Here is an 18,726-nt window from a genome sequence, read left to right as displayed (position 1 = left end):
TTAATGTCAAATTAAATTTTCTTTTATTGTATTCAGCATAAGATTATTATATGTAAAGAATACAGATAATTGAGGCATCTGCAATACAGTATAATAGACATAATAACACCTGCAATAACAAAAAACATAACATACGTCATTTGCATTGATTCAGGCATCATATCCAAATAAAGTTATTAAAGTGAACGTTATTTAAAACACTGTTATTGTTAACGGTGAAGACACGTTATAAACAAAATGTTATCAACTCATAAAAAGACAGTAAGTATTGACCTTGAAATCTAAATCGCAAGATATCATTGCTAAGCGTCGGGGCTCTTAGTTTAATTTGCCCTCATCACGCCGTGCACGTGCACGTGACCCCTAGTGCGATGAGGTCATATCATATTTTCTCCAAAATAATTGTCCTTAATATATATTATGTATGTAATATTGCTTACTTTCACGGAAAGTTCATCACCTGCTTTTAGTTCTGCCAGTGACGAGACATATCTACTATATGAATTGTAGAAACGGTTGGTAGATATAGTATGTGGTTGAACATTTGATACTAATTCGTCTTCCTCTCCTTCAAGAATATTGAACTTAAAAATACCGTGCTTAATTGGTTTATTAATATCTTTGATATTCGGTAATACTGACGAGGGGTTAGATTCCTCAAAGAAATCAAGATTAGAGTAAATATAATATGTGCCGGTCTACTGGAACGACTAGTCGACCATTTCTGTATCTAATTCCTTGTCTTATAAAACTATCTGTATCTTCTCTTCCATGACGCCATTCTGTAATTGGTACCATATCAGCAATATCATCAGCTGGAAAATAGAAATAAATTGTGTTTTTAGCAATTTATATAAAACATTGAATTACATAAATCACAAATTTCATCAAATACAATATATATATTGTCATACTTTTTCTTAATGGTGGTTGCTCCTTTCCAGTAACTTTAGCGCATGGTTTCATCTCCCAGAAATGTTTGTCATTAATAGTCATTAAGCGAGCTCTGTTCTGTTTAAGATACACTTGTTGTTTCTCCTTGTCTTCTCTTTTGGCTTCATCATACAGATTTGTAACTATCTGTAAAATATGACTAACATGAAAAATCAATATCAATTTTGTAAATGTGTACTTTGAGTGAAATATTCTTCAGATCGATAGAAAGGGGATGTGCAGTTAAATAAGGTAATTAATTAAATTATCTAAATTATGCTAAACACAGAGCTTAAAACTATAATACGATCTTCAGTTGGTTAAACTCGATTATTTTTGCTTACACATATACGACTGATGATGTTTTTCATATATTTGGAAGTAATATACCGTGAAATATTATTTAACTTTGGGTAAGTGGTCACTTCGGTCATTTAATACATTTTGCAAACTTCTACTATGCATCAACATGCTCAATCAAACCGAGCCTGCAACATTTTCAAATTTGTCGTTTTGAGCGTTTTTTTTTGTGATCCTATAACTTAATTTTACTTATACAGAGTATGTCATTCATAACATTTAATTGAGTCAGGATGCACTTGGTTATAGGTCAAGTCCATTGCTTCTGAAAATAGTTTTATACGCTTTGACTGACGTCTTTAATTGTTGGTGGATTGATACCTTTAGTTGTCCTTTAACTTTGAATGTACATGGAGGATAAGTCATCGGTGGAAAATAAGTATTTATCATTTATACAGCCGTTATCTTCCGATGGATGACTTTTTTTTATAGTTGGCATGCAGATACCTTGGACTTTAGTTTACCTTTCGATTGTGTTAAGGGTTACTGAGGTCAGTCGCTAAAGACGATATCTCTCTTTTTGAATAGGGATTAACAACAAAGAACACAATTCCTGATAGACATGATAAAGAAGTAAAAGAACCAATACTTTGAGATCAACCATAAAAGAGCCGGTAATATAATTGCGAATGAAACTTACTATTTCAAGGTAGTCATGTAGCAAATCTGTTGTTTTACCACATTTAAGGGGCCCCGTTCCAAATTCACTTGGTAAGCAGATCTGATCCTTTTGTTCTGTTTTTGCTATATCAGGCATTGTCCACACAAGAGCTAGCACCGAGATCAAACAAATTACAAAAATAATCAGTAAAGCTAGTACTGAAATCTTTAGTTTGTTATCCATGTTAAAATTCAACGAAACGTGCTGTGTACTTTAAAATCAAATTATGTAAAAGCATATGTCAACCACATGTAACATGTATATACATATTTAGATACAACTCATGTATTATTTATTTGGATAGTTTCACATTTTATCACATTGCGAATGTGTCAGGTTTATTCTAGTTTTCCACGTTATGTCATTCATTCCACAGAAAATAACGTTTTTTTTAAAGTTTTATTATGATTTATTGAAATTCTAAATGTAAGAAAATTATCAAATAAAGGTCTTTTTTACAATAATTGTTTGTATGATTGCGAAAGCGTAACTGAATTTTTTAGCAATACTGGGAATAATTTCACCAATGTGGCTAACCTTATCATAACTTATTGTTTGTTGTGGTTCGAAACAACATCATAACAGTTCATAAGAGAAAAGTGGGTATACAATTAAAAATGATTAAAGTCTCAATATTGTGTATGGATTCATAGTATACTTCAGATTTATTTCCTTTTTAATGAAAAAACTTTCGTTTATAAAGTTAAATACATTTCTATGTTTAATCATTACACCTTAAATATATATACATTTCAGATGTTTGCTCTATACTATGGTTTAACGAGTATTCAAAGAAACATTTAGATAAAAAAAGTCCTCCAGTATAAAAGTAAATTGGGTGAACAAGACTTCATAATATTTTTTGGATCTGATGGTTTCTATATCTAGAAATTACATTTTAACAAACAACATTTTATACAAATAAGAAATTCAATATAGGACCCCTTTAAAAAGGCATTTGCAAGGGAATGATTCAGTATTATGACATATTTCAATGTTATATGTCAATGGACTTTAATTCCCTTCAAATTGTCAAAAAATAGAAATGACTGGTAAAATGTTTACAAGTGCATTTATGAAAAATGTTCTTTGTTCAGATCAAATATAATACGCATTATGTGAAACGCATATCAATAAAATCGAGCATACCAAACAAAGAATTCAAACAATTGATTATATTAAGTAATGTGACGCAATCAATGGTTTCGGTGAATGACTAGTGTTTGAAAAAAAATTATTGAACCGGATTTCAATGCTATAATTTGGTTTTCCAAAAAATAAAAATCGGTAAGTAGGCTAAGGACAAGTCACCCAGATAACATTTAGTTTCCATGAAATGATAACGTGTATCCTGCTCCATTTAACAATATTTAAGTTGTTTTTATTTTTAAACCAGGCAACATGCCAGATACAAAAATTGGTTAAACAAGTAATTAAGTTTAATAGATGTGGTGTTTTGTTTCAAGAGTATAATAATATGCTTAAGTGCATTTGTTACACAATCAAATACAAATGACAGATCAAGGTAGTTTAATATTGGTTGTTTATAAACCTTACCGTAATAAACCTACGTAAATGCATGTTTAATGATACCATAATGACATAACGTAAGTAACTTCATACAAAGTCACACTTTTTCTCTCAAACAAATAGGTATATGTATATAACTAATAATTACATTTTTTTATTTTTGTATTATACGACTTTGCCACTGCGAAAATTTAGGCTTCATTGTTGATCCGTTTGCGTGAGAAATCGTTTAAAGGTTTCATTTTTTTTAATTTACATGTATTAGTGTTGGCATTCGCTTTAAAGACTTATCGATACTATAAAAGGCATACCTGTTCTTTGAGAAATGTTAAATTTTCAGAAAAACAGGCATTTTCAGTTCATTATAAACCATGATTGCATAAAATTACTTCTTTGCAAGATTTATGGTGCCGCACCTCTACAAGGTTTATGGTGCCGAAGCTCGCCAAACAAGGTTGGCATCTATTGTAAATTTGAGGCCGTTTAAACCAATGCAAGTGAATCTGCAATATTTGATACTATAAAAGTACATATTATTTTACTGCTAACGTATATAACCTTGATAAGTATGGCTAAGATAAAGGGTAACATAAAACAAGATATCTCGTTACACGAAAATTAGTTCAAATGTTTAAATATACCATAACGTCGCAATAACATAGATAAACATACACCTTGCCGAATATTTGGGTTGTATATATATAAATAAACAGTGCTTTATATATAGATGTTTGGGTATACGATATTGAAGCTATTTTTATCAAATGTGTGTGACTCGACCATTTTTACTTCCGCTATATCTTCACGTGTCTAATACTGACTGTTTGAGCGTTAGTTTGATATAAAAATGGAAAATTTGATTTCTTTTTATGTATGGTTGCTCTCGTGTTTAATATAATAACTTGAATACATAAATACATAATTTAGACATAGTTTATAGAGGATTTTGAATGAATATGTTGAAGTGGCATTGATATCCCCAGGTTCCTATGCTCTTGAAAGTGATGTAAAGAAAGAAAATCTTCGGTAAATAAACAGACAACAAAGAAAGCCATCTGCGATACGTAACATATTATACTTGAAGCATAACGTAACAGTACCTTGATAAAGGTGAGTGTCAGAACTTGGTTTGTAAAATGTTGCAATTTTATTTTATCATTATACACTACATAGTTTGTTTCTATTAGCGCATTTATACTTTGCATTGTAACTTAAAAAGGTATGTAATACGCATTTATTTGTGAGCTAAAGTTTGCAGTCACAAACAAATTTTGTTAGCACATGTCAGTTCTTCATTATAATGAATTTGTTAATTCGTTCATGTATTCTGTATGAGTTCAATACGCCGTTCACCATGAATGAAGCCTATATTGAATGTTCCATTAATCCGCGTGTAAATTCTTATTTGCAAGATTTCACTATTTTCAGGTTTAGATTAAATGGTTGTTAGGGACAAAGGCGGTAATTTGCATTTACTACCTTCCTCCCTTAACAGACGTTGTCAAACCTAGTCTGTTGCCGTTTTGGGCATCTTTTAAGTTATTCTTTTTTCTATAACATATTGTTGAAATAAATAGAATAAAAGATATCTATCAATTATTCTGCACACTTATTCAAATATTAGAGGCCTTTCGTGGATTTGATTATCTGGATTCTATTTCAGTTAAAAAGAATTTGTTGTCCGTCGTTCGTTCATCCATTATATAAGCTGTTCAAATGATATCTCCCTGTTACTTCTTCTTAAAGTTAGACAAACATTACAGTTATTTTTCTTGCATGAAGGTCTTATACACTTAAAACGGTACATTGAATAGCTAATCATTGAAGTTTAAAAAATAATTCACAATTTGTGTAGCATTTAACAAATAGATACTGAACAATTGTGCGATTGAATTCAGAAATAATATTGGCCAGAGTTGTGTTCGTAGACTTATGGAAATTTGTTTGGAGGACGATGCGAAGGAACTATTCTTGCAAGAACGTTAATTACACCCTAAATTAAACGTGGAATAAATATAAGCCCGGGAAAATTATAGCTAACATCTTATAAGATCTTATAATAACTTATGTTTCTTTAATGAACAACAACATCATGAACATGTCACATGACATTATTTACATACCAACCAGTATGCACAAAAATAATTAGCAAAGCCTGTAATTGAAAGCATGTTTTTATTCGAACCTTTTTTTGGAAGATCATATCATAATGGTATAAGAAATGACTATTGTGATAAAATTGTGCTGGATATGTAAAAAGAATATATAACATAAAACGTGTCAGATGCCTTATTTTCCCCTAATGAAAAATTATAATTACTACAGACACTCTGAGAAATAATGTTTTCCATTTATTAACAATCATTTACAAACAATAACACATACATATATCTTATAACGATTCAAATGATAAAATAACAAATTATGGTGAAATAGACAATTCGAAATAACACTGACAACATTACGATTATCAACAAATGAGTTAACTATTCATTTAACACGGAAGGCAACTCATTGTCCCAAAACATGAAAAGTTTTATGACTATAAGAGAAAATGTTATTATTTATTTATGTGCCAAAAGTATTGTGATTTACGAAAAATTAAAATATTCTTTTGATTTCGTGGAACTACAGATAAACTAAAGATACCAATACCCAGCCTCTATCAAAACACTCATTTATGTTATGAAATGTATAAACAAATTAAATTTCAAACAATTCATTGAAAAAAAAACAACAACAAAAACAGTATATTTATCACCAATACCCTTTCACATAGTATTAAATGTGCAAACAATATTGTTTATAAATGTTTCAATATAATGTAATGTGTAGTTGAAATAGCATACTTATATAATGTGAGCAAAACTTCTTAACAAGATCAGTGCCTTTAAAAGTTAATCAAAATATTGTGCTTGGTCTTAAAATTGATTCCTATTTAGTCTCGATTTTGTATACATTTCCTGGTAGTCTGCTCTGCATTTCTGTTACATTTTTTCGTGTACCATATCATTCTAGTCTTATATGTTAAAAGAAATGAAAATAAAACTCAGGGCCAATTGATCCTGATCCTAATCTATTTTTTGTGTAATAGCATTAAATCCACACGTTATGCTGAAAATGAGTTTTTGTTATTTGCAATTTTAATCTCATTTTATTTCCAAATTTGTCACAAATTGTTATTTTTGAACGTTTCAAATTTTAATATTTCATCTTAAAAAATATCTCATCTCAGTGCCAACATGAAGTTATGAAGCTACCAAACAGATTTAATTTGTTAACATAAAAATTGTTATTATATTTTGTCTGTGCATCCGGACAACGCATTGTTCAAATGGTAAACAGAGCATTACCAATCATCGAGTGAAAAATTTTAAACATGAAGTAAAGGTGTGAAGACTCCATATGAACATAAAATAAGAAGTTTGTTACTGAAGTATTATGTTAACCAAAATGTCAAACATTTCTATTTTTAAAAAGAAATGCGTTGACTTGAAAATGAGTTTTTGTTTAATAATAATTATGCATTGTTTACATTAAATATGTTTGCCAAATTAATTTATCATCCATATCACTTGTATTTTCCGTTTAATTTGTAGCTAAAAACTCTCAAAGTTAAATCTGATTAAATCATTGAAACAAGAGAATAGATCTAGTTAATGTGCACGTCGTGTTTTTTCTGAATAAAAGCAATTAAGGGAATTTCTACTCTTCAAGTGTGTCTGCTAAAACACTTGAAAAAACTGGATTTTTTCCAATATTTTACATCTTATTAATAAAATATATGTTATTTTCTCATCAACATTTAAGACAATCAGTTTTAACTGTAACAAGTGAAATGGAATAATTGATTTAAAATGGTGAACAACTTGGAAATCATAATATTCCGATACCGTTGTGCATTATATACTTTTTAGGGCTACAAAACAAGAAATACGGTCTTGAAGAGTGGGAAAAGTTAAAATTCAAACCAAACCATGTTCAATATAATGTACGTAAAATTATCAAATAAAAGTTATTTTGGCACATAAGAAACAGTTTGACCCTTAAGGGAGTGAAGGTAAACCACTGCTAATGGGCACTAAAAGGAACTGTAAAATTTACAACATATGACAGTTATATGCCTAAAAAGTCACCTGTATTTGCAAATTTTAAATAAAATTTACCATGTGGTTTACGTTCATTGAACGCCTTTACTTGTTGATCTTGTTTATCATATTTTATGAGTTATGGACATATTTCTGAACTAAAACTTTGCTATAGGTAGGGATTTTTTCCAGAAATGAGGAAACTCTAAATAATCTATAATAACATCATTATAAAAAATGATTTCCTTTTGCTCATTGTTAAGAAACAAATATTATCTGAGATAGTTCATTGATAAAGTTAAAAGGAAAAAAGATTCAAGCCTATTTTGAATACTCTTCAAAGTGGAGGTTATGCATTAGCAGTGGTCTACCTTAGCGGGAATCTTGGTCAATACGTTTTGTGCAGCGTATAACGTACGGAAATTGACGTATTGTGCCCCCACCACGGCGTGCACGTGTTTCCCAGGGTGAGGATAGTCATATCAGATTTACTCCAAAATAATTGTCCCTCGTGTACCTTATATATGTAATATTGCTAACCTTAACGGAAAGTTCATCACCAGCTTTTAGTTCTGCCAGTGACGATACATAGCTATTATATGAATTGTAGTATCGGTTGGAAGAGATAGTATGTGGTTGTACATTTATTACTAATTCTTCTTCCTCTCCTTCAAGGATATTGAACTTAAAAATACCATGCTTAATTGGTTTATTGATATCTTTAACATCTGGTAAGCCAGATGAAGAATTGCAGGACTCGAAAAAGTCCAGATTAGAATAAATGAAATATGTGCCGTCTACTGGAACAACTAGTCGACCATTTCTGTATCTAATTCCATATCTTATAAAGCCTTTTGTATCATACAGTTCTCTACCATTTAACCAATCTCTTATAGGAACCATATCAGTGCCAATGTCAACTGGAAAATGAAAAAAATATGTAATAAGCCTTTTGCATTAAGAATTGAATTGTAACAATAGCAAATGCATGCCAATTAAAATATTGTTCATACTTTCTCTTAATGGAGGTTGCTCCTTTCCAGTTAGTTTTGCAGCTGGTTTCATTTCCCAGAAATGTTTGTCATATATATTCATAAGGCGGGCACTGTTTTTACTAAGGTAAGCTTGTTGGTTCTCTTCATCTTTTCTCTTAGCTTCATCATACTGCTTCCCAATTGTCTGTAAAACAGAGACAACAGTCAAAGTCAAGGATTGGAATAGATATAACTTTTCCTTTTCTGGCTTTTTTCTGATAATATCCTAATAGCTTTTTTACCTTGGATATAATATCAACTTATTATGTGATAGGACTGGGGCTCAATTATCGGTTCAAAGAATATATAAGTAAAGTTCCTTTTTGTTTATGCATGTAAGCATCATGTTTTGTATTTACATCTGTGATAATTACCTGAGAAAAAATATGTTACTATCATTATAAATAGACAGGAAATATGATAAACAAGATCAACAAGGAAAGGCGACGTTCAATGAACACAACCCCCACACGACCCAGCAACAAGAACCAGTAGCAAGGGCCCAGGCGGACCTCAAACGAAAACAGGACAGGGCACAAAGCAGAGCACGGCCGGGCTAATCACTAAAATGATAATTAATATGAAACTGATAAGGAATTCAAAGAAAACAAATAAATAATTGAATAATAGGCCCACAAAGTCATATGACAGAGGGGAAGTGCCTTAGTTACACTTAACCTTGTATTCTGAAAATTACAGATTGGGATGAAATGCTCCCTCAGACGATCAGGGTCCTTACTTAAGCTTAAAATCATAAATGTCTACAATGCAATTTCTTTTAAAAAGGAAGAGAAAAACAGAATCCCTAAAGAAAGCCCAACACGGCAAAATTGAAAATGTTGCAGGCTCGGTTTAAGTGAGCCTGTTCATGGACGTACTGGATAGTGCAAGTAGAGACAATAAGAATCCCTAAAGAAAGCCCAACACGGTAAAATTTGAAAAGGTTGCAATCTCGATTTGATTGAGCCTGTTCATGGACGGTACTTTCAATTGCAAACTACCGTCCACACCCCCTAGCACCGGCTTAAGCAGAATTCAACATTTAACATGAACTGGTACAGTTTTGAATTTTGAAACATCCTCAGATGGCGGTTATCATGGAACCTTCAATGTGACACGTAAGTGTCATTCCATGAAAAGCGGCATATGGTCCCCAAGTCAAAAAGTGCGTGTGCCCTAAACATGGAATTTTTAAAGGGGATCAGAGGTTATGAAGCCTGCATATTACAGATAAGACGTCAAAAGACAAATTTAAAAAGCAGGCCACCTATCCTAAGGGAGATTCAATTGTATTCAAGTGAGGAATACTGGAATCACCCAACAAGAAAATAGCCGGAAAAAAAACACTAAATTACCACAAGCACCACAATAATGTCGTGCTGAACGATCTGTAGGGATCGGAAATATAACATCTCTGATTGAATGTACGGGGACTTTTTACAACCTACACAAGGCACAAACAACCATGCCGTCCATGTTCCCTAGCACCGGCTTAAGTAAAATTCAACATTGAAACACGGAAATGGTGAAAAACCATTTTCTCTTCCGGTGACCACTTTGTATAATTACTTAAATTGATCTAGCCTAACATGTCTGAAACAATTTGCTGTATGTTATATTTAAAATCTTTTGTTCAGTACTTTTGTTGACTGAATTGAAACCATGAAGAACAATCGTAATCAAAGATGAAATTGTTTAAGGGATGTAATTTCATCTTAACCTTTTCCCTATAAAGCAAATTTAATCTTGCACAAGCTTTACATATCATAGTCATACCAGATAAATTTTGATTTAATGCGGCGCCAAGATAAGTGACATTGTGCTCTTTTTTCATCGTCAAGTTGGACTATTTAAAATGACTGACTGTCATAAGGCTATATAAGGTTGACAATGACAAAATATTATGGATGAAACATTAAACCTTCTTTAAATATGAAAATACTGACTCTTGTGTATCAATTAGTTTATACACGATTGTGAAGGAAGCTTAAACTTAAAGACACACTGACCTCTTTGCAGTTATGTAGCAGGTTTAACACTTAATTGTGTGAAATTCTTATGATACGAGAACGTTATTTTTTTGTTTCAAATAGTTTCGAATTTTTTATGTAGAACGTTATATAAATCAGTTAACTATTGTATTACCAGTTAACTTCCGACAGGTAATAACAGTAAAAATGTATAAGATTCAACATTTAATTATTTATTAAATGGCTAAAACATAATAATGAAATACGAAGTAAAATTGTTAAAAAAATGTAATATATTTCAATGCCAAAAGAAATTATAAGTTGTAAAAAATTAGAATAGCATCAAACACATTCAAATCATTTATAAGATATGGATACCATTAAAATAAACTAAAACTGTAAGGATTTACAGAATGTGGTTAAATTTTCGTTTTTGTTTGAACTACTTATGAATATTTGTTGTTCGCCCTGTTAAATATATAAAGATTTTACACTGTCGAATATTCATTTGGGGAGTATCATTAGGGGTTCGTCTGTCTGTCATGTGTATATACAGATATTCAGAAAGATGAAAGAGGGACTTTGAAATATTTCGTGTGAGAAGCTATTCAGCAAGTCTATGGATGGTCTGTGGTTCTACTTAGGCGCCCGGTCAAGCCTAAAATAATGCACGGAGAAGCATATAATGTTTTCTGTCCCCAGTAAAAACTTGAAAGTCGCCATTTGACCATTTAAACCGTGTCATAAATTAGTACGGGTAAAACAAACCTAAGTTTTAACTGTAATGTGTAACATTTTGAAAGTTAGTATACTTTTATCATAAACACAGAATGAATTGAAAACTTCTTTCATTTTTGAAAAATTAACCAGAAACGTTGAATACAAACATAATTTGTAAAGTTCGATGTTACTTTTTGAATGAACTGAAAAAGTTACCAACTTCTCGTATTTGAATGAAACTTACTTTTTCGAGGAAATCGACCAACAAATCAGTTGTTTTGCCGCATTTTAAGGATCCAAACTCACTTGATAGACAAATCTGATTCCTCTGTTCTGTTGTTGGTAAATCAGGCATTGACCAGACAAGAGCTAACACCAGGGTCAAACAAATTACAATAGAAATTAGAACAACAATTACAGTTATTTTAAGTTTCTTTTCCATGTTTAAAGTTTAAATTGTATCTACTTGGTTTCTAATCGCGCTTTTCACTTATATACGACAGTCGCGTCCATAAAATAGATTAATATTTCAAAGAATCGGACCATTAACTTGCTGACAAAAGTTGTAAAAAAACCAATGACTCACGGTTATCTGTTATCTGGTTAACATTATAAATTATGTCAAAAACATTAGACAATATGAATATATCAACATTATTTGATAGGTATTAAATCATGATGTTAGATATTATTTGTTAGACTGTAAATGTAATATATAAATGTTTAAGACATTATTTGTTAGATAACATTAATATGTTATACATTATCATTTTAAAGAATTGTCTTTTAGTATTTATATGTAAAATATGACGTGTTAGTTTGATTATATGTAATGTATTCTATGTTTAAATGTACAAGGTTAGTTCTTCTAATATTCATCCGTGAAGCACATTCACTTATAGCAATATTGCCTTATGTATATAGTCGTATGTTTAGTGTGAAAAAGTACCATAATGTTCTTGGTGTCTTATTTTGTCTTTATATCAAGACAGGAATCCCATGCAAATGTGCTTGAGACTAGCAAGTATGTGACACTTAAAATTATTATCTGTGCCTGTATTTATTACATTTTTGTTTTAGGCCTGACATGTTGCGCATTGTCCTTAAACTTTGTCATATATTTAAGTTTATCGTTTATCAAAAAGGCTGTTATCAGTTTTTACGCAGTAACATATCATTTTTCTAGGTCTATCAACGACTGGTTTTCCAAACTCATAAACTAGGGTAATCAACAGAAAAACCACTAGCGGAAAAAATCTGTTTGGAGATAAATGGGAAATATTTTTGTAAAAAATATGGTTTCTGTTTTAAACATGTCAATCAAGATTAAATTCCTAACTACAACTATACTACATATCATTTACTAATGTAGCATATTCTGTCTCGACTTAAACATATTGAAAGTTATTCTTTCCCATGATTAAGTTACTCATATTTAAATCATTGGGTTTTTGTTTTATTAAAATACTACTATTGTATGTGATATCATCTAGTGATTAGAATGTAAATAATAAACGTATCAACCTGAATAATAAGGTCGTGATTTACTGTTTTAAACGTTTAAAAAAATCAACTATCATTGTTTGATATTGCGATAAAAGCAAACCCAAAATGAATCGCGTAACCACAAATAATAACAATGATAACAAAGCTTTAAATAAATCTTGTTTCGTATTTTGATTGTGCGATATCTAAACATTACTACAATGTCGATTATGTCCCTGAACCTACAAGTCACTCTCTCCAAACTCGTATAAATATATTTCATCTTTGCTTGTAATTAACTTTAAATAACTATTGTACAAATTTTATAAATGAATTCAATTAAAAGCATTGTTTGGAAGAAAAAAATTTTGACCCTCTACTTTTTACAACAAAAACATCAAAATATTGAAGGATATTCGTACGTCATGCGGTAAAATTAAGAAAAACTTTGTAAGAAGATACAGAAAGTGCATTTGCAATTTATTAAGCCATATTTACTGTTTTGCAAAAAACAGCCTAACTCTTATGAAGTGTAAAGTATTACTTCCCGCAGCAGAGTTACGTGTGTAATACACTTGTAACAAGCAATCCGTAAGTTCCCTATCGGTTGGAGCCCCAACAACACTCTGAAAGGTCATTTGTCATTGAATTATATCATTCGTGTATTCAGCAATGGGAAGAATGTTAGTCTAAAGTTCTAAACCCAATATAAAAACATAAGCATTTGGCATGTAGCATCACTTTATGAGCCTCTACTTAAGCCATAAGTCACATTTAACGATCATTCTATTTGCTATTGACACGATTTCACTTTCCTTTCATATCTTTTTAATTTTTAACAGAACGTATATTTTGTATGATTTCTTTTTGTAGATCTTTTACACATTATCTTTTCACTTTCTAAATACGAGATAAAAGGTAACTAGAATTTACAGATTTAATAAACATAACAGAAATTCCTTATTTAATTATCATTTGACAAGCTAATCAAACCGAAATATGCGTTGATACGGCAATCATACACATTGATAAACTTTGCGAGTGCATGTATGCAATTATCACATAAAATGGTATTAAGTAAGTTCAACTGCGCATTGTATTTTATACAGAAATAATACATTTTATATTAAAATTTACTTCGAATGAATTATTGCAGATAATATTGTTAAAATATCTTTTATGAGCAAAACTGCTGATTATTTTATATCTTTTTACATGTAAACATGTACATTCTATGTTAATATGTTGCTTCATGGGTCTAACACCTTCTTTAATTAACTTGAAAAGAATCTATTTGTAGGCACATAATACCTCAGAAACGACTTTTTACCTCCTTTAGAAAGGACAATATAAGTTTTATAATGTTAAATAATGGTTTTATGGCATGGTAAGTGCTTAAAATCTGAAGAAGATAGCACTGAATGTGAAATTATTTGTCATACCAGAAGTAAAATTTAAACAAACTTCCATACAAAATACTACATCAGTATATCTGTACTAATTGCCAAAAATCAAAAGCTGGTTCAGGTAATTGACCAATGAGTAACTATTTGGGAATAATTATAGGACAAAAAAAAGATTTCGAGAAATGAAAAAGCATTTCTAGGGCACGATATGGGCCTCTCAAAAGTTTCTATGTTCTCTGCTGAGAGTGGAGCTTATAATGATGAGATTAAACCATTTCCAATTAACCAGTAAAATGCTTTTCCGGAACATCAACCATTTCGTATAGACATAAAAACAATGAAGCATTTGACGTTTTATTGAGTATGTATAAATATAATTATTTGAAGTAAAACAATGTATTATAAATGAAGGGATTTGTAAATGTCTGTTGCTGTTTCAATTAGATATACGCACTTGTATTGTACCAAGATCGCGTTACATTTGTTAATGTACAAAAGTAATCAATCATGAGATACTTGTATATAAATATCTATCAAATGCATATTATAAATACATCATCATTATCATACCCCTTAGTATCCATGAAATAAATGTTCATAAAATGTCATGATATATCAATACAATAACATTTTATCATTATCTTCAGCGGTAAACTAATGCTAAGCAGAGCATAAGAGAAAAGTGGGTATACAATTAAAAATGATATAAGTCTCAATATTGTGTATGGATTTATAGTATACTTAAAGATTTATTTCCTTTTTCATGAAAAAAACTTACGTTTATTAAGTTAAATACATTTCTATATTTAATCATTACACCTTATATATATATACATTTCAGATATTTGCTCTATATTATGGTTTAAATAGTTTTCAAAGAAACATTTTGATAAAAGGTCCTCCAGTATAATAGTAAATTGGGTCAACAAGACTTCGTAATGTCTTTTTGGATCTGATAGTTTCTATCTTTTTACAAACAACATTTTATACAAATGAGTAAGAAATTCTATAAAGAACCCCTGTAAAAAGAAACAGCAATATGCAAGGGAATGATTCAATATCATGACACATTCATCAATGTTACATATCAGTGGACTTTAATTCCCTTCAAATTTTTAAAAAGTAGAAATAACTTGTAAACTTTTAAGAAGTTTAAGAAGTGCATTTAAGAAGTTCAGGCATATTTGAAACGGAAATCAATAAAGTTAATCAAGCATAGCAAAATCATATTACGTAATGTGACACAAGCAATGACTTGTGTTTAAAAATATGTTATTGTGCTAAAACTTGGTTTCCCAAAATGAAATCGGTAAGTAGGGTAAGGACAAATCACTCAGATACATGAAATGATTACGTGTATCCTGCTATGTACTTGCTTTGTAAATTATAATGCGTTTTTTTAAAATTTAGGCAACATGCCAACCACTTAATACTCAAGAGGATACTTACTGTGACCTTTCATTTGAATAACACTAAATTTACCCACAAACATTGACAAACAAAATGTTGTGTTGAAATTCTTATTGTATGCACTAATCTGATAATTAAAATTTGACAGGTCAAGGATATATGCATTGGTTTCAACACGTAAACAATACTTTGACGTACGTTGTTAAGTAAAGTCAATGTGTTGTTTCGTTACAAGTATAAATGATCTGTTTAAGTGAATTTGCTTGACGAGTGTTATCCATGACAATCAAAAACAAAGAACAAATCAAGATAGATCAATATTGATCGTTTTATAAACCTCTCCGTACTAAAACTACGTAACTGCTTATTTAATTATAGCACATTGATATAACGTTAACAAGTTCATGTTATCTTTTTTAATTTTGTTTCTTACGATTTTGCCACTGCGCAAATTAAGGTTTCCGTGATAATAAGTCATTTACGAGGGTTTTCATTTCTCCAGCTTAATTAAATTTTGCGGGTCATGCCTGAAATACTTATCCATACCATACATGGCATTACTGTAAAATTGTGATGGGAATATTTGTTTCACTTAAGTTTATTTACTTATAAACCATGATTATATGACATAGTTTTCCTGGGGTAGCTAGCGTAGCAAGTACTGATAATTGTTTATTGCTAACGTGAATGATAAGTACGGGCCTGATGATTGCTTTGATAAAGGCTTAGATAAAACAAGATACCTCGTAGTTGTTTATTGCTAACGTGAATGATAAATACGGGCCTAATGATTGCTTAGATAAAGGCTTAGATAAAACAAGATACCTCGTAGTTGTTTATTGCTAACGTGAATGATAAGTACGGGCCTGATGATTGCTTAGATAAAGGCTTAGATAAAACAAGATACCTCGTTAAACTTAACTTTTTGATAATACTTTTTTTTAAAGTAAAATAACGTCGCCACAACATTATTAGTTATAAGATCGTTGACAGGTTATATGGCCCTATATAAACGGTTATTTGTAAATATAACCCGAGCCGTTAAGCAAGGGTTATATTGCAACAATCTTTATAACGAATTTATAAAAAAGCAAGCATCATTTTTACAGAAAAAAAGTAAGATGTATTCATGAATCGATAGCAGCCGTGTATGTAAAACTATATAAACGTCACGATTATCCAATGAAAAATGACGCTAAAAACAATATAAATATATACATATTTTTGAATAATTCAAATCGCAGGTATGTATACACTTATATGTAGATAAACAGTGTTATATTTATAAATGTTGGGGATATCAGAAGTGTGAATGACTCCACCCTTTTCGCTTCCGCTTCCGCTATGATTACCACGTTTTATCATTTTCTTATATTCAGCAGAATAATTGCACTAATTGAACGAAAGTTATATATAAAGTGGAAAAAGTGAATTTTTCTTTTATATATTTGGAATGTTACTGTGCTCACGTGTTTATTACAATAACTTGTATACATAAACCTATAATTCGGTAAGCATAAGTTTTAAAAGATTCTGGACGAATGTGTTGAAGTGACATTGATATCCCAAGGTCATATCCTCTTGATATATTTTTTTTTGTAAAGAAAGGAATTAATCTTCAGTAGATAAACAGACAACAAAATAGACATCGATCGGAGGTTAGTTAAGTTAATTTTTCATACTTGAGGCATAACTTTACTGTAACTTGATAAAGGTGAGTGTCAAAACTTCGTTTCTTAAATGATCAATTTTTATTTAATCATTTGACACTACATAGTTTGTTTCCATTTGGGCATTTATATTTTGCATTGTACCTCAAATAGGTATGTAAAGGGCATTTATTTGTGAACCACAGTTTGCAGTAACAAACAGTTATTCGTAGATAGATTTGTTAATTTGTTCATGTATTCTGTATGAGTTCCATTCTCCGTTTTCTATGGGTCATATTGAAGGTTCCATTGACCGCCGTGTAAATTCTAAATTGCAAGATTTCATTATTTTCATGTTTAGATATTGAATTCTATTCTGCTTAAACATTGCTTAGGGACGAAGACGGTAATTTGCATTTACTTCACCCATCCGCTATCAAACCGAGTCTGTAACAATTTCAATTTTGCCGTTGTGGGCGTCTTTTAACGTATTCGTTTTTTCTATATTACATTTTGTTCAAAATTAATAAATCGAATATAAAATATCTATTAATAAGTGAAGCAACATGCACACGTATGGCTTTCGCGGATTTGGTATTCGGATTCTATCTCAGTGAAAAAGAACTTTATGTCCGTCGACCTTCCATCCGTTCATCCGTCATGCAAATCGTTTCAAATGATATCTTCCCTGTAACTACTTGTTAAATTTTGATAACTTTCCATGTAGATTTCTTGCACTCTTGCACAAAGCTCTTATAAACTTAAAACGGTACATTGAATATCTGCATGAGTCATGGAAGTAAGCGTTAGACCGAGAGCCATTAATGTTTGCCATTTTCTAATAAAACTCTAGCAAGTTTAATCAAATTATAATACAATGGTTAAAATTTGCCATGGCCTAGCTAGGGGTTACTATACTTGATTGTACGTTGTCTTATGTAGGAATACATTCATAAAGCGCCCAAACCTGAATTCTCATAACTTATTATTAGTTTTTTAGAGTGAAGCCTTTCTGAATAGATCTATACCAAGGATTTCGTTCGAATCATTACACTGAAGGTTCGGTGGGTAGTCACTTGCTTTTACATAGACACTTAGTTTTTGAGTTTATAAGAATCATGACCCTGGTGTCAAAATTGTCCCCATCCCTGTGAACACTTGATTTGATTTTATATAGACTCATAAGGTAAAATATTAAATTTATCCAAATCACAGCATTGATATATATGTATAATAGTTGTCTAGTGGTATTTTACCAAATTTGTTTATTTAAATCATGACTCGTGTCCGGCCCAGTTATTGGGATTACGTTGTTACATATCGTGAATCCATTCTTAAACTAATAGCGCGATTGTGTTCATGATAGACCATTACTACATGTATACAAGGTTTGTTCAAATCATGACATTTGTTCCATTTTACATTGATTTTATAAGAAAAAAGGAATGTGATTAATTATTACAAGTGATCATAAGGCAAA

The 18,726-nt window shown here is 30.7% G+C and overlaps 1 pseudogene; it reads right to left on the bottom strand.

Annotated features, from left to right (window-relative positions):
* On the bottom strand, positions 1-11,834 carry LOC132741685 (uncharacterized; annotated as a pseudogene).
* Between the last annotated feature and the right edge of the window lie 6,892 nt (positions 11,835-18,726).

Source organism: Ruditapes philippinarum, unplaced genomic scaffold (assembly GCF_026571515.1).
Source record: "Ruditapes philippinarum isolate M1 unplaced genomic scaffold, ASM2657151v2 ctg2999_1_1_1_1, whole genome shotgun sequence".
In the NCBI taxonomy this organism is placed as follows: domain Eukaryota; kingdom Metazoa; phylum Mollusca; class Bivalvia; order Venerida; family Veneridae; genus Ruditapes; species Ruditapes philippinarum.
The sequence above is the reverse complement of the archived record's forward strand: the minus strand, read 5'-3'. Positions and strand labels throughout refer to the sequence as shown.